We start from the raw sequence: 18226 nt of genomic DNA, 5'->3' as shown, positions 1-18226 counted from the left end.
TGTCTTAAATTTAGAACAACCACCTTTTTTCATGCCATGTTACGATGTCGCGCCAGCTGCCCAAAATAGTCCCCGCCGCATCATCACTGGGGGGACTGTCGATCTCTCTCTCTTTACTGGAGGTCCCGTGTCATCGGGATGAATGTGCCTGTTTCTGATGTTGGTCGTCTTCGGCACAACGCCACAGCTCAATAGCTCCCCACCAGTTGCATGTAAGGGTGTTTTTGTTTGGTTCCAGCAACTGCAGCGCTCTGTCCTGTATTTATAGAACGTCGACAACATGCTTCTTGCTGTCCGTGCAGCATAAGAAGCAGGAAAAAATCCCCTTCAACACTAGCACGATGCACGAGTGGAGCATTAAAGATGGAGCTGATGTGCGTGAGAGAGAGAGAAACGGGAAACAATCTGGCCAAATTTGGTACTAAACCCAACCGGGCTTGGGAAAGATGTGTTGCCTGGGTGTCGTGTGAAAGACTTGAAGTATTGCATTTCTAGCCGGGAACGGGTGGGGGAAGCGGCATGTTTTGGAAAACAGACATGTAAGTCTCATCACAGCCTCTGTTGCTGCTGATTCCATGGTACATCAATCCCGTTGCGATGTGAACATGCAGCATACCATTAACGGGGGGAGCGAAGCCTCTGACCGAGTGGAGCTCCCATCGCCGCATTCTAGCCGCACCATGAGTCGGAACATGCCCGCGTAGAACATCTTCCCAATGGGGAGAAATGTTGGGGGAACGGTTGCTGTGGCTGCGGAAAAGCCAGATGGAAATGCCCTCCCGATCATCATGATCCGATGATGAGCTGTACCGTAAGCCGTCACGGTTGGCTGGGGCCACACATAAACAGAGTGTGCGCCCAGTGGAAAGGAAAGCATGCAGCACTTACGCGTGGTGGGGCAGTAGTGGGAAGCGTTGTTAAGATAAGTTTTTCTCGCTGCTTTGTGTGTGCATGGGTGCCTGTGTGTAAGTGTGTAGAGAGCCCATGGTGCGCGACGGGTGGTAAAGTTATGTGTGTTATATCACCGTTCCACCCCCACCCCCTTCGTCTCGTGCATCTTTCTATGGTCTACCACCAAAGAGACGACCGGCAGCTCCCCAACGTACGCATCGTAAGGCTTTTCACTTGGCCACGGTTCGGGGAGGGGACCTCACAAATGGAAAGACACACACACACAAACACACACAAATGGAAAGGGACAATGAAACAAAACGTGAAATGCATTTCCCTTTATTGTTTGCGTGATACCGAAACCGAAACGAACCCGGCTACCGTTGTGGAATGAAAAGCTTGCGAGGAGCGCGTCGTTCGGTGCCTTTTTTGAGAGGTGGTTGTGTGAGGACTTTATTTTGTTGTTGCTGTAATCTTGTAATCGAAGGAAGCTTTTAACAACCATCAACGGCAATCAGGCTTGTTAATGAAGATTGAAAAATTGGTTACATGACTGTTGGGCAGAGCGTTTGGTAGATAACATCTTGCATTTTATCGTTTGTTTATATCTTATTTTTCAACTCAATAAGGCTTTATTTAGCCCCTTGAATGAATTTTGCTTTATTATGTAAAATAAAAATTATTAAAATACACCAACTTATGGATGCTTAAATCACTCGATTGATAAAAAAAATGAAAATAATGAAGGATTTTACTATTTTGATTGTAAACCGCTGGATCAAACACAAGATTCAAATTATTTAGCCAAACTGTCATTCAAATTACCTTGAATTATCCAAAATTATTTTCGATGATAATAAATCTTGACGAAATACAACATATTTAAGGTTCCTTTTTTCCATCTCCAAATTATCAATGTGCAAATCGTCTTCATCTGTCAACGGAGCAATTACAACTGAAATTAAGTAACATACGTGATGAATGATACTCCTCACGCGCTGACACTTATCATTAGCAGCATGACACGAGCGTATTGCTGAAAATATGCTTCATCCTGCATTCAGTACTAATACCTTTCAACGTTCCCCGCAAAAAAAACAGCAACATTAAGTGTATCCCAATCGACCAGCGCATCATCATTTCATAAGGAAACTCCCCCATAAGACCCTCCGGTTGCCATCCACAATAGACGGAAAGCAAAAGAAAAAAAGACGAACGATGGTGGTCCGATCCGGGAGGAAGCTACTTCTATCGCCGCTGCGTCCGGTCCGATGCGATCATCCATTATCCATCGCTCGTCGCGGCCTCTCACAAGCGCCAAAGCAACCCGAAGTGGCTGTGCAGTTTTCCTTCAGCGTGGTGCCCCCATCGACCCACCCCATCAGTATCGAGGTGCGGCATCGGATGCGAAAGGCAATTGCTCACGAATGCCGTTAGGATGCCGATTTTGGCCACGGGAGGCAGGCAGGCACGCTGACTGGCTGGCCTTAATTGGCCTACATTTTCGGTTCCCCCGCATAGTGCATAGGCGGGAGGGGAAGGGGGCGAGATGGAAACCGACCCCGGGAGATGATGATGGGCAGTTTTCATGTCGGAGCCGTTGCTCCATCACTTGCTCCAACTTCGTCCGATTCCCCTAATCCGATGCCCCAGCTGATCCCCTCAATGCGTAAGGCTATTATTTCGAGAAATTCACTCCCACTCCACGTCTTGAGGGGGAGAAGGAATGGCGCACACGTAGAAGTAGGCAAAAGTACCGTTGTACACTCCCCGCGCGTGGGAGATGCAGACAAGCTTGAAGGGAACGAGAGCTCGCGAGAGGCGTGGAAATGCCGCACGGAAACTCACACGCTAGCTGCTCCCGAAAAACTCCCGATGCACACAGGGCGGGAGGGAGAAAAACAGCTGGAAGATGGAGTGACTTCTTAATTCATTTACGCTTTCCTCCCGTGGGGTGGCCACCGTGGCGAGGGTGCATTTTGGAGTGGTGTGTGCGTGTGTGTGTGTTTGGGCTTTTCCCCTATCTTCTGCTTCTTCCGGACTACTCAAACGTCACGCCGGGACGGAAGTGGATGCTGCAGAGAAAGGTCATTGCAAAATTTGGCACAAGGTGGTTGGGCCCCTGGCTACGGGGATGGGGCGTAATGTTTCCATTATTATGGAAAGAAGGCTCAAAATCACTCACTGTTCGCACTTATTAGCTCACCAATGGATTAGCACCAAAGCAGGGCGCACAGGCAGGATTGCGCTGGCCGCTTCCTGACCCTGCGTGTGGAGGCTAAGGAAATTATGGTGCCGGGGGTAATGCAATTTTTCCTTCCAATCAAATTATGCTCCCCTCGGCGGCCGGTCGGAAGGGAGATTATGCGCGAATGAGGTCGTTTCGGTTGCGTTCGATGGCCGGCCGCTCCGGGGTAAAGGATGGTTTCAATCAATCACAGCCCCTGCAAATGAGCTATCTCATGCACGCGAAATGCGTTTGGGAAGGGTAGTGGTTTAGTTACTGGCGGCGTTTGCTAATTTTGTTTGCCTTGAATGCTAAATCTTTTCCGTTGAGCCATTTATCATATGGGAATAATAAATCACAAATTTGCTAGCAAAATGAAACGCTAGTAAGGAAAAGGAAAGGCTTTGTTCAACTCTTCAAAAAAAAAAAACAGAGATAGATGTTTATATATCAAGCATTGCTGTTTGGGCATTGAACCACAATTAAAAGACTGATAATTCATAAAGTAAGTTGTAACTTGTGATACATCCTTTATCTTCTGTCTTAGGAAGATTTCTTCAAATAAGGTACTCAGTAAGTAAACTTTTTTCTTCTTTTGATAAAAAAAACTACCCAGGAGGACGTGTTCATTCAAGAGATGGAATGTTCTTTGAAAAGAATTATTTTCTAACGCCTCAAATAGTAATTGTTTTACATTGTTTCGCATGATGTGTCGACCTCTTTAGTTTGTGAAACACAATAAAGAGTTCTTGTCATTTGAAAGCAAAATGCGACAGTTGCGAGTCATGCAACTTCTTCTTGTTCTTCTTTCTTCAAGAACTTTATCAATAAACAGTCCACAGCTCCACAACAACAGCAGGTTTTGACCAGGTTGTCTCTTGTAACAAAAAAACAATTATTCGACCATTTCTTATAAGACATATATACATCATAGTATATCTAATTTGAAATAAATGGAAATGGTCTAATAGGATCTATTAAGCCCTTAACACATCAAAATAATTATAGATAAATTCAGATTCTTGTTCATCTTGGAGAATACACATCTCGTTAAAGTAAGATCTCTGTGGAAAATCACTTCAGTTCAAAACTGAATCCAATGCTTTAAGTTTGCGTCATATAATGAACTATGTTTTTACTTTTTTTTGATGATCTTTAGACTATGATCCAGAATGCAAAGCTACTAGGAAATAATTTCAAATACTCATCGAGATATAAGTAGCATCTTCAATCAACTTAAATCACACTCTACGTTCAAAAACAACCGTAGTCTCAGCAATACACTACCCCACAGTTCAGGTTTTAAGCGTCACGCACGCAACGTCCTCACCAACAGATGGTATTTGGAAACCCATTTCACACGGAATCTGCATATGAAACACTAATCTAATCACGTATCGATTCCGCCGCATCATCCAAATCTTATCCTGTTTTGTGCCACTTTCATTCGATGACATTTGTCTCGGTAGCATATATCACAACAACTTGTAGCGAGGTGCAAAACGCGCATCCGACGCGATTGTCTTTCTATTTTCGGTGACATTTGCGGTCATTTCTCGTTTTTATCCGACCATTTCTCCGAAGCTCTGGGGATTTCCGGAAATATTCCGGTGGCGTCTGTTTTCTTCTTCTTCTGCATGCTGCTTTACGTTATGTACACATTAACGGTTGTCTAACACACGCTTTGCGAAGAGAGAAACGATCGCTAATAGCAGCGCCCCAACAGACAAAAAAAATCCACCAAAGATCACCACGACCACCAGGTGGGCTTCTCCATCTCGCCGTGATGATTCGTGCAATAAACGAATAGCCACAATACACACAAGAGCGCGCGCGCACACACACAAACACAGCAACATCCCACCCGTTTGGACTTTCGCGTGGTGCAAGAAACCGTCACGATTGCGTATGCGTAATCATTCCTTCTGCGGGACGGGTGTTTTGGTGTTTCCGGACGGAATGCATTCAACAAAGATGTATCAAAAAGCAAAACGGTGACCCGCGCGGCCGAGGATGGATTCAAATTTCAAATCACATTTTCGCTGTTATTATGTTAATTTCGTATCAATCCACTATCTGGTGCATTTCCTACGCACCAGACGGATCAGAAGAAGACAAAAAGCATACACACACGCCACGCACACACACACACACACACACACACACACACACACACACACACACACACACACAGTCACAGAAAGCTTCAACGCACAGACACCGTGATTGTTGCGACCCACCAAACACCCGCTGTTTGGCGTAGCGGGGCGAGCATGGGCCGGGGATTGTCCAGTCCGGTTCCGATCAGACGCCGCAAATCCCCCCTATACACACACTCACAGATGGGCACAGAGCGGTCGGGGTGGCACAGGGAAAGGGTATACGATTCGATGTGTTAACTTAATGTGACGTTATGTAAGGTGAAATTTTTTAAAGCTTCTTTCACTTCACTTTTCACCGGGCGAGAGCCGCCAAACAGCGGCCGAATCACCGCCGACCACACGGGTACGTACGGCTCACGATCATCAGCCCGCGATCGTCATCGTGGCGGCGTGGTGTGCGGCGCGTGAATGACAATCATCGTTCAGGTAGGCCTGGGCACAGGGGGTATGGCGCAGCCCAGGGCAGGAGTTGCGTTCGTGCCCCGAAAGTGCAAAAGAAATGACGAACGTGAAATTCACTGCTTGCGATCGCTCGCGCGCGCGCGCGCCCGCTAGATCGTGATCGCGTCGACGAATTGGGCGCCTTTTCTCAGCCAGCGGAGATCGAATCTTGTCCGCGACCGGATAAGCGGATGCAGCGCAAGGAGACGCAGTAGTAACGCACGCCATCCACTTCCGTCGCTTGCCAGTGGTCTCCACCCTCCCCACGAAAAATCACCGCTTGTGGTAGAGGTATTTTTAATTTTGTTTTCAGCTTCTTAAGCAGCTACCCTTTTACACTATCTCTGTATTGGTTGACTTTTTCTTTTCGCTACTTAGGTTTGTTGTTTTTTTTACACTGTCTCACCCTCGACAATCGGCGACAATGGATTTTAACGGTTCCTTTAGGTTGGGCACGCACTTTATTTTTCCATTCGTTTGTCTTCGCACTTCTGATGATGTCGTTTGTCGTTTCTCTTCTTTGCGGTTATCTCTCTCTCTCTCCTTTACTCACTTGTTAATATTTCATTCGAATTTTGTTTTGCACAAAACTTTCTTTTACTTGTTGGTCGATTATCTGGTCGATCATATCTTTTTACTTGTTTATTCGGCGGGTTTTTTTTTCTTCTTTATTTCCTGCAACCGGTTACTATTGAGACACATCAATTTATCACTTCTTTTCATTTCTTTTGAAACATTTTGCTACTTCTTCGATGGGATTTGTCATTTTGTTATCCATTTTGCGTTGCTTATCTGTTGTTTATTTTGCTTGCGCTTACTTTTCACATATTGTTATTTAACTGCAATATTTCCCTTTTTTATTTTCACGATTCTATAATTTTTAAAAACTTTGAGACATAATTTTCAAAAATCCTACACGAACGTTTTTCTTAACTTCAATACACAGACGATTTCTTCAAAACATCGAACTTTGCTTAAAACAATCTCACACTTGCTGGTCACGCGATAATCCCCTCCAGCAGGAATATTCATTCCAGAACCTTCCCACCGTCTGGATCTGGGTTCGTATCGTCACAAACTTTTGCGATCCTCTCACACGACCTCCCCGAGCTGGTACACACAAAACACGCTACTGGGTCACCGCAAAGAACGAACCTTGCCTATATTGGCTTATACTGCACGATCAGGCACTAAACACTGCCACGAAATAGAGGACAAATACCCAAAAATGCACACACGCTCACACACTTGGCAGAACCAAAACCAAACAGACGTACGGTGACGTAACGGAACGTAGCGGACGATTTGATGACGACGAAGAAAAATCGGCGGCAACGACGAAAAACGATGACGACGACGACGACGGCGGCAGCGATCGATCGCAACCGCTCGATGCGTTCGATACGAGGTACGGCTTAAGACTGGTCCATAGAGAAAATACAAAACATAATATTTCCACCACCATTCAAACCCGACCATACTCGGGGGCCACAGTCCGCCCGACCATACGAGCCAGCCAGCCAGCCAGCCTGCCTGCCTGCGCGCGCTCTCTCTCGCTCTTCTCGTGTTCCGTGGCTTTCCGCTCCCTGCCCTCGCAGACGGCACGCACAAGCTGAGGTTTTGCTAGCCCTCTCTTGCTCTCTCTCTCGCTCCGTTCCATTCATAGACCGTCTTTGGCTCCCCTTTTGGCACATAACACCCGTTACTCGCGTGCAACATCTCTTCGCTTCTCCGTTTTTTCGCCCGCTCACCCACCCTTCGCCAGTCCGCTCACTGTACCTTTCCATCCAACTGAAACAAACTGTACGCAACAGCAGTAGCATTTTTTTTTATTTATATGCTTTTACGGCGGCGAGTGTATTTTCTCCCGGCTTTTCGGCTCTCCTGCTCTCTCGCTCGCAAACCGCTTTTATGCTGCAAAGTGCATTCTCGCATGCGAGTCGCTTTTCAACGCGCGCTCTCTCTCTCCTTTTTATGCTGTGTTTCTCAGCTCAGCTCTATGTTGATGTGTTATGCTGGTTGGGTTTCTAACTAGACATTTTTATGTTGTTTTTTTGTTTAATTATTTTGCACCTAGACAACAGTAGCTTTTCTTTGGATTAAATTTTAAACAAGAGAGCATCACTTTACTCACTTTATGCTCTCTTTTGGACGTGTTTTTCTAACTGTGCTTTTTTACCACTTTGCTAGACGAAGAGAGCAAGTGAGAGAGAAAGGGATGGAGATGCAGCATGTTGTTTTATGTTGACATTCGAGCAGTGAGAATTCTCTTGCATGCAATTTCTCTCTTTTTCTATCGCTCTACGGCGCTCTCTCTCTCTCTGTCTTTCTTTGGCTGGGTGACTTTTCCATCTCAATCAACTCAATGTTCTTTGGCGCTTTTTGAACAGCCCAGACCGGCTAGATCGTAGAGTTTTTCTAACGGATTCTATCCCGCTACCAGTGTTTCCCTCTTGCCTTTCCCGCACCAACATCAGTTTTATGCTGCTAACAGCACTGTTCTATGCTTCGATGGAGTACCAAAGTACATGTATGTGTAGATGGAGAGCTAAACTACTACCACTAGCTTCGATAGCAGCGAGCACATTAGTGCACGTGACACTAAGTTAGTATTAGTGCACGTGTGCAACGCCACTGACGATGATGATGATGATGATGACGGTGGGAGGAATTTTGTTTCTTCTTCATTGTTTCTTCCTCTTCTTCACCACCCCATGAAGAGTCAGTTTCTTGTACTAATCTAGCTGCTTCTTTCCCCCTTTTTCCGCTCGGGATGCATCGCGTGCAATTCATGTTCGATCATCTAATTCTATTTCTTTTTTTCTCTCCCCCCGGAGCTTCGCTGCTGCTTCGGCAGCAAACATCTAGCATCGTTCTTTTTTGTTCCGCCATGCATCTATCGGCTGGTTCCGTTCGCTGTTCTACATTCTAGCCTGCACGCGGAGCTGCATAGAGACGAGCTAGTACAGCAACGGCAAAAAAGGAGTGTCCCCGCTTTGTGCGGAGATGTTGTGGTGAACTAACTCGCCGCCGCCACGCCAAAGCAACGCAGGCCAGGGATGGGAGCGGGCGGAACAGTCGTTCGCCTATTCCTCATTTGGGCATTAATGTGCTATGCTCTCGTGTGGTGATCCCCTTGTGTGGTGCATAAATCAATGCATGCCTGTGAGCGATCTGGCCTGTGCTGCACATGTTGGTGTGATTCATGCGCGCTCGTGAATGTGGAGGTGTGTGCACATTTCTCGTTCGTTTGAGCCTCACCACTATGTTCTATGTTTTTGTCGTCGTCTAGAATCAGCACGCTGCTGCTCCTATGAATTACATCCAAGCTCTAGTTCTGGCTGCATCATAACGACACAATTGTTATTTTTTTAATAAAATTCTATAGACGTTGGCTTCTAAGTTTCTTTTTTCCAGCAGAGATGATCAAGCAAAAGAAACACAACGGCCCAGGCTAGCGAGCAAGTACACCCCGCTACCGCCACCGTGTACGATTATGATCATGATTATGGTTATGAGATTGTTCTTCGTTGTGTTTAATGTTGCTCCCCTCCAACCCGTGCCTTTATTTTCTTCTTCGCGTTGCAGCCCGTACCATAAATTTCATTACACTTACACGGTGGAAGCGGTGGCCCACAAGAAACAGTGCGCTGAAGCTGAGGCCAAGCCGTGCGTGTATGTGTGTAGTGCTGTACTATGTGCCGTACAATGGGCGGGAGTGGTGCGAGAGTACCGTATGGTTTGTAATTGACGCATGATACGGTATTGTTTTGTGCGAGCTTACGCGGGCTTCAGATAAGAAAAGTTGGCGTGATGGAAAAAAGCATCAGCCGTCGTTTGCTGATGCTTTGCGTTTGAGTATGGGGGTGAAAAATGCTGTTTTTTACAGTCAACTTGATCGTGTATGATGATTTGTACACGAACATTGCATTTGATCAGTTTAAAATATAATTTTATTTATAACAATGTACGATGATTGAACACCTTTCGACGGACATCGCCGTTTTTTGCAATTTTAAAACAAAAGATATTTTTTTAAAATAAAATACAAGATAACACATAAATAAAAACAAGAATAATCATATTAAAGATATAATTTGATTTTGACAACTTCGAGACAAATAAGTACCAAGCTTAACCAGAGAAAGTACAACCATCATCGTCGTAGTTCAATTTAAATCTTAATCCTAACAATACACGTGAAAAGATAATATTTTTTATTATTTTGTTAAAACCCTTCTTATTACTCTAAGCTTTTAATGAGGTCTTCTAAGAACAATACTATGTCATTTGTACTGCATCAACATTTTAAAATCTGGTTAACAATTATACCAACTTGCTTTCAGCTGATGACCAATCATAATTTGCTTGACTATGAATTATCTATTTTATCAAAGGCAGTCCATCCAATTTTCTATGATTTTCGATGTACGTTTAATCAAGCACAAAATCATGCTGTCAATATTCTGATATTAGAGTTCTGCAAAGTTTATAGAAATTAACCTTTATAGAAGCAAGCAGTACAAAGCCTTCAGAAACACAAAGTCGCAACCATTTCCATCTTCAATTGAACGACCTTCTTTCTTTCCCTTGATTGCAGTTCGATCGGAATTCCTACGTCCATTCTGTGGCCATTAATTGAGCTGCAAATAAAGTTGTTAATAAAACTTCCACCTTCCCTTCCCTTTGGCACCAAAAAAGCCGACCGTTCCAGTCCCCCATGCGGCAGCACGAAGAAATGCGGGAGAGAAATTTCAAATATTATCGCACACTGCCTACCGTCACAAAAGCGGGCCACAACGATTGCATTTCAATGAGCCGCGCGGCTGGGTTGCATTTCGCGGGAATGTGCATGTCGAAAACACGACCATTGGGCGTGTGTGTGTGTGTGCTTGTATGTGCTCCTGTGTCGATGAGACCATCCATCTTATTACCGATTCCGCTCACGTGAAGTCCGCCCGACGTGGTGGACGCGGCGAATCCCACGGAAGATTTCGGCTTCCCCGTTCTCCCCGTTGACGGTTGACCCATTTCTTCTTTGCTGGAGACGACGCCGGTGTCTTCCTGGCTTTTGGGGCGAGTTTTGGCAGCCACTAACAACAACAACAACAAAACCCCCTCCTCTACGATAGCTTTGCACAAAAAAAAACGGTAGCCGCAGATTTCTCACCATCGGCAGTACAGCGGACGATTGTTTGTCGCCGGCCGAAACCGTTACCGTACGACGGGGAACGCACAATAAAGAGTACTGTGTGAAGCATCGCGGCTTCATGATTTAATTTTCGTTCCTTTCCGCGTCTATCGGTGTGTTTGTGTGTGGAGCAAGGTTCCCTAACTTAACGGGATGTTGAATGTTTCACACTTTCTGTAACCTACCCTACACGGGACACACTGCAAAACGGTTCTCGGTTGTCGTTGCATAAGTTTCATTTATGTTGTCGCTCCTGGCATGTGCGACCCCGGCGTGTCGTACACTTTATGTTCGGTTTTAATGTCTTTATGAGCAGAAAGATTTTCGGTAGTTGAAAGCAGATTTGGGTCAAGCCAGGCAGGAACGGTACTAAAGTGGCTTGCCGATGCTTGGGGCGGGCAAACAAGCGTTATTATTGTTCTTTCGCGGCACTTTGCAAGAAACAAATGATGGAAAAGCGAGCATCGTTTAACATCGATCAATGCAAACAGTCATTATTTACGCTTTGCGTAACAGGTGTGAATAAATGACGGCCTTTTAATGCCCAGAATAATACAAAAAAAAACCCTTTTTCTATGTGCGAAGGAAGTGATCAGCGTTTGATGGAGTCAATTGAATGGAAATGTTCTTGATTTTCCCGTGCACGTGTTTGTAAATGGGCAACAAAAAACCATGCTTTCATGCCCATTCGAAGCAACTTCCGAACGCTTAATGCACATGCATGGAAAATGGACGCCACACACCTGTAAAGAGGCAAGCCCGAAAAAAAGCGCTCAATTAGAAAGCCAGTCCCAATAATGTTTTCAAACATCATTACCGATACCGCGGGTGGAGGCAAAAATTACACATCCAAAAAGTGATTTCCCGCCTGGTAAAGGCCGGGAATGACGCCAATGCTGCTGCTGCTGCTGCTGCAACTGTTTTTCTTACGGAAAAAATGGATCATGCTGCAGACAATTAAAGCGATTACCCTACAACCGCGGCGCTCGGTGCTTCCACCATTTTCTCCGTTTCCTTCGGCTTCGGCCCCTTCATTCGCCGCCTTCAGCTGTGGAAGCTTGTGTGCAGCATGGAAAATGGTTTCGAGCGAAGCTTCTAATTGCAGAATAACCGTACGGGTTATTAGCGTTCGCTATTTGATCCCCGTACGCCTTGCGCATGTTTGGTTTGGTACCGAGCCAAATGGAGCACACGGTACCGTTAAGCCGATAAATTATCACCAGCGCATCCCTATCACTCGGGAGCTGGCAGGTCCCGGCCAAACGTCCACGATCCGTGTGTGTGCGAGTGTTGTTTTTGTATGTTTGATTTGTTTAGCCGGTTGTGGCAGTGGATGAGCAGACTGTGCACTTTGTGTGCTGTCTACGCTACAGGTGGAAAGAAATGTAGTCCGAGCGTATTAGCAGCTGCAGGGAGGGCATAATGTTTCCTTTAAGGATTGACTACTGAATGAGATAATGATGCCCAGACTAAGACTGCCCAAGAGTGAGGTAAAATAGGGTTAATTTTGAGGCATGCTGTCGAAAGTTATAAAATGAGTTATTTCAAGGGAAAAGATAACATTGGGGATCGAAGCGGAGCATAATAGGTTTAATAATCTAATTCAACTATTGATTACTAGAGCATAGTCTTTCAATTGTTTATCGCCTTCTTCTGAGAAATTTCATAGCTCATAGTTGAACAGCAAATTTACAAGAACTTTGTAGATTTTGTAGCATTTGTTTTGAATATTAACTGCCGTTTTTATTATTGCAATCGGTTTTTTTTTATAGTAGATGGCTATAGATGGCTTCATCTTGGAACATAAAATACATCTCGTTAACTTCATCTTGGGACAACATACAATAAGCAACATAATTCTTGATTGATGCGATAATCAGTTGTTATGCGATTATGCTAAGACATCAAATTTTTATTCCTTAGAAGATTCCTTGAAAATTCTAGTTAGTGTCTGAATTTTTTTATTACAAAATTAAAGCTAAGAAATTAATTATTTAATTGATAGATGTATCTTTTTATAATTCTTTGTAAATTTATCATTGTTTATTCAAGAGTAAATATATTAACTTATAGAGGAAATAGTTTAGTTAGAGTAAAAAAGGGAAAACGACTATAAATAGTTGTTTTGATAACCGTAACTGCATTTGATTTTCAAATATTAATTTAAGTTTAAACATTTATCAGAAGAAGTTTAGGAGCTGAGCGAACGAAATGTCTAGCTACTCGTAAGACTAGTTATCGGTAGCAATGCTGTTGCAAGTTGGCAGCAGCTTCTTTGGCACCATATCCAAATCGAAAAGAGCTCCCTCATTGTAAGCGTGTGCCATTTGCCGATCATTAGACATGTGGTTTGGCAACATGGGTTTTGTGTTTTCTGCGTCTTCGCTAGATCAATGTTTCATCCCAAACACTTTTGGCATTTCTAACGGTAAGAGAGCGCGCGCGCACACGAGCAAGAATGGAACCGCTTTACTGCATCCAGACACCGTTCAATTGCACCTCGGTACCATTTCCAGTGACAACCGTGCGCTTCAAAAAGGTGTAGAAGCAGCACAACAAAAAACAAACTGAAGAATTGTTGTTTGGCAGTAAGAACGAAACAGCGCTGCAAATTACCTCGTCAGCCCTCCGGCAAAGGTGCTCCAGATGCCGTGCAAAAGAACAGCTGTGTGCAGGCAGCCCTGGGTGCAATGTTGCGCTATCGCATTACATCGCACATCGCTCCGGCCCTCGGCAGCACAGCTCGTTTCTGCCATTCAATGCTGGGCAGGTTGCGCAACAGTCGAGGATCGGCTCTGATTCGGTGCAAGAATCAAGCTGAAAGAAGGATACACAGAAAAAAAGGTTCTAGCTACGAGCTAAGTAGAGAACCGTTCGAACAAAAAACTCCTTCGACTACGTTTGCAGCGGTGGATATCCTTAGAGGATGCACCTTCTTGGTGAATGACTGGCGTGATGGTTTATTCTCCCCTGCACATTGCATCACTCCGTTATGTGGTGGTTGTTTTTCTCCTCCTCTTTCAGTTTCTTGCGGTGGTACGTACGTCTTGCGATTTATCCACATCCGCCGACGCGCAAACACGGGGAGTTTTGCTGTCGACGATACACGGTGCAGCCCGGCCGTTGTGAAACCGACCGAAGATGCTGTAGGAGTCGGTTTCCTGCTGTGTGCTGTGCATGTAAAACCGTTCGCTTCAACCATTGCAGCAGCATGTGTGCGGCTACCATCAAGTGTGAGGCTGCCATATAACCGAATCGATTTCAATCGATCCATGAAAAGTTTCCGTTTTAGATGATTCTTAGCAAGTTTTGTTTAGCTTTAAGTACCAGGAAAGGGTTAAAACGATAGATGGCAGGAAACCAGCAAGTGCATGCTTTAATTTCTCCACAATAGAAAGGATTATTTTCTTCCCAGCTCAAATGTATCGTGCATAATCGTTCTCACGGGTCGTGTATGGCTGCAGCTGATTGAACGCATGCTTACACTCAAAACTGTACTTTGAATGATAATAATTATGCGCCTTAATTGGTCAACAGTGATTATAGAGGCAAACAAATTAAACAAATCAATCATATACCATTACAAATGAAGCAATTTCTATTTTCAAGCACAACAAAAACGAGAGCCTCACATGCAAATTGCCCATAAAATGACTAAATTACATCAAATTTCATCCATTGTTTGGCTGAGGATAAGCTTTGCTGCCGTGATGGAGTAAGTAGCCCCACAAAAAAAACATGTTTCCCGCTCAATCTCCTTTTTCTTCTCGATTCGCCAATCGATCGATTGCCGCCACGTCCGTATCGATTGGTTTCATAACGTACGGATCTTCTTCGGGCCATTTGTCTCCGGCTTTTTCTGCACAAAAGCCCAGCTTCCCGTAAATGGGCACAGGCGAAAGGGAGCCTTGGGGGGTTTTGGACCTCGGGAAAGGGTTAAATGTCGTCGCATCTTCACCAGAGAGTGAGCCTCCCAGCGAACGAGAGACGAATGGTTTCCGCACCGTTGCTTCTTTCAATCAATCATCAAGCCAGCATAGAGGGGTTGAAGTGTCTGCATGCTTAGACGACGGGAGATAAATTGCGCGAGACAATAGTTTTGCTGGGTGGTGGAGGGAGTCACATGCAGTCTAGAGGTGAGTTTTTCGGTTTGGGAAATATTGCCCACTATAAGATGTAATATTAGAAGTTTAAATCAAGATTTTCGATTATTTTACATAATTATGATCGGATCATATAGAATAATCGGATTAAAATGTGAAATCCTGAGCATAAGCCTAGAACAAATGAATGCTTCGGGGAAACTAATGAACGGACCTCGAAGTTGAATAATGAGTCTTATATTTCAGCTCATTATAATTCTTGACAAAATTAAAGGAAACGATTAAAATGGTATATGGACTAGGCCTAGATGAAGCATCAGATCGATTGAAAATTCCTTTTACGTTCTGTGATAAATATTCGAAGAGCCTTCGAAACTGCACTCCCTGGCACTAGTAGCAGTAGTTATTGCACTTCTTTATCTCCAAATAAAACCTCTTCAGACTCTTCGTTTCTCCCTCTTCCGTTCCTAGCGTTTAGCTTGTATCTGAAAGACAGAAGGAGAACGAACCAACTACCCTCAACGAAGCAGATACAACCATTAGATACACGATGGTGGTGGAAGTCGGTACCGATCGGTGATGCGATCGTACCACCGCATATATGGGGTGGTCCGATGCACGTTGGTTTGCGTTTGCCGTGTCTGTGGATGTCTGTGCTACTCTCTCGCTCGCCCGTGAAGCAGTCTCCAACGTTCTAAGTGCGCAGACGACGCTGGCCTCGACACGCTCGCGGTTCATCGATCTATCAAACGCGACAAGGACGGCAGCCCTATCGTCGTCCCCACCCTCGCTGCTGCTAGACACCCAAGAGCGAGAGACATTAGCTAATCAGCGCTTTATTAGAATAATTACCTGAAATTATCTAAAGCTGGCTGTGGGGTGTAGCGCGATACCCGAAGCCCGTTTGCAGGTGAATTTTGTACACGGCGGGCAAGTGGTCACTGCTAGAACGCTGTTCTGCACAAGCATATATCACCCGAAAGGTGTTAGAAGGGTGTTTTTTTGTTTTCTTACAACGTTCTAAGCCTTACCATACGCTGCACCACTTTACGACGGAAACGACGGCGTGTCTTACCCATTGCTTCTTGATCGAAAGTTAGTTTGTCCAAATAGGTGTCTTTACAGTTCACCCTTACCCTTTTAACTCAAGCTAGCCGCAAACGGTTTTTTTTTTCTTACTTACTGCTTCTTGAGCTGCACCGAAGGTCAACGAGGTGCACTCGATTTGGTCGGTGCTAATGTACACACACACACACACACACACACACACACACACACACACACACACACACACACACACACACACACACACACACACACACACACACACACACACACACACACACACACACACACACACACACACACACACACACACACACACACACACACACACACACACACACACACACACACACACACACACACACACACACACACACACACACACACACACACACACACACACACACACACACACACACACACACACACACACACACACACACACACACACACACACACACACACACACACACACACACACACACGTACTTCCACACACGCACACGGCACAAGTAGTCACTGCGAGGGATGGAAATTCTAGAAATCAGAGAACGCAAACGCGCTTTCGATGCATCGCTACGGGCTTGGCGCTGGTCAAGAATCCGAAGGCCACCAACGCTGCATACGGTGCGCCAGCGTCGGCGAAACGCAACTTTCTGGCCGGGCCAGCCGATGAAAAATGGCCACGATCGAGGCACCCAGCACGGGCAGGTTAGAATCGATCGGGCGAACAGGGTCTTGGCAAAAACACACAGGACCCGCTCTTAGCGCTCTTTGCTTTCAGCGAACACCAAATTAACCATCCTGTCCAAGGTTTACCAGGTTTGGCGATCGTATCGTAAACAAAAACGGTCTAACGCCGAGCACATTACAAGCTGGCTGGGTGGATAACATAAAGAAAATATTAGTACGGTAATTGCAGTTCAAGTTTGATGCTTTGAGCCGGTTCGAAGTCTTGTAGTGATTGAAGCAATCGGAAGTAATAAAGCATTGCTTGTGACGCCTGTCAGAACTTTAAGATAGTTAGCAACGTTTACATTGTTGTTCTCCACAGGATGGAAATCTTTTTACCTTAAAATAATACAATGTAGAAAGGTTAAAGGCTCAATCATTAACCCCCATCATCACTCGGGAAAGCAAGTTATCCACAAAATTGACCAATAAATTGATTGCTTGTAAATGAAAACGTTATTACCACGCATAATACTTCCTCCAATTCGCTTGCTGCACCCCACTACTGCAGGAATTGCATCCAGTTGCAGTCGTCCCGCGGTGCAGTTCAGTACGGCACGATCGAACCCGTTCTACTAAGAAACCAAAAAACCCATCCAACAGTGACGGGTGGAATGAACCCCCGTACTGTTATTTATCGTTCACCCACCTCGGCCCGATGGGGATGCACGTAAAGAAGGGATTGCGTTTCAAGTGCCCTGGATGCCATCCCGCGTACAGCACCATACTGCACCACCACATTGCGCATTTCTCACGCAAATAGTGCGAAAAAACGCGCAAACAAAATGCATCCCGATAGAGAATATGTGCGTGTGTGTTGGAGGGATTGTACGCAAGGGAAGGGAACAGCATTCCCTTAAACTGATAAGAAAATAGTGCAATAAAGCGAACGAAGGAAGAGTGCGAACCAGCGTACATGCAGTTGTAGTGCGTGCAGTGAGCTGGAAGCTCGATTCACTTCGATTTGTTTCGTTTCATTTCACCCAACGGGGTTCTGATACGTTAAGGAGGGTGCATGGTACGGGTGAGTTCGTCTTAAACCGACCATATGGCACCAGGGAGGGTGAAGAAGGGAAGCTACAGAGGCGCAAGGGGTGGTGGTGCATCTTTTGCGGCTGCAGCAAACAAACAGACGAACGGTACACGGTGCCTGCGAGAGCTGTTTGCTTGTTGTACAAACATGGTAATAGATTTACGTTGCTTTGCGTTTGCACATGTAAACAAAGATTGCGTAATTGCAAGTGCATTCACACTGCAACCTGGGGCCCTGGGCTGGCAGTATGAGCGGGTTTGCCGTGAGCGAGACGGTTGGGCAGACAAGTGGAGAAAAAAATAGCTTGATCTATGGCCTTTAGAACGGCAGCCTGGAGTGTTTTAGTGATTAATTCACTGGATGGTTACTGGAGAGGCGATT

The 18226-nt window shown here is 45.2% G+C and overlaps 1 protein-coding gene across 6 annotated transcripts in view; it reads right to left on the bottom strand.

Moving 5' to 3' along the window:
• LOC120900080 (probable nuclear hormone receptor HR3) overlaps positions 1 to 18226 on the bottom strand; it is a 114102-nt gene that overhangs the window by 75039 nt on the left and 20837 nt on the right. For 2 of the 6 annotated variants that reach the window (XM_040306655.1, XM_040306658.1), the window contains exon 1: positions 6877 to 7152. The exons of 2 other annotated variants lie outside the window; for them this stretch is intronic. The gene's annotated coding sequence lies outside the window, so the exon portion shown is untranslated. Of the gene's footprint in view, positions 1 to 6876; positions 7153 to 18226 lie in introns of those variants that run through there. 2 more of the 6 variants (XM_040306656.1, XM_040306657.1) reach the window with 2 other exon arrangements.

Source organism: Anopheles arabiensis, chromosome 3, assembly GCF_016920715.1.
Source record: "Anopheles arabiensis isolate DONGOLA chromosome 3, AaraD3, whole genome shotgun sequence".
NCBI classification, from domain to species: domain Eukaryota; kingdom Metazoa; phylum Arthropoda; class Insecta; order Diptera; family Culicidae; genus Anopheles; species Anopheles arabiensis.
This window is presented reverse-complemented; position numbering and strand designations above follow the sequence as displayed.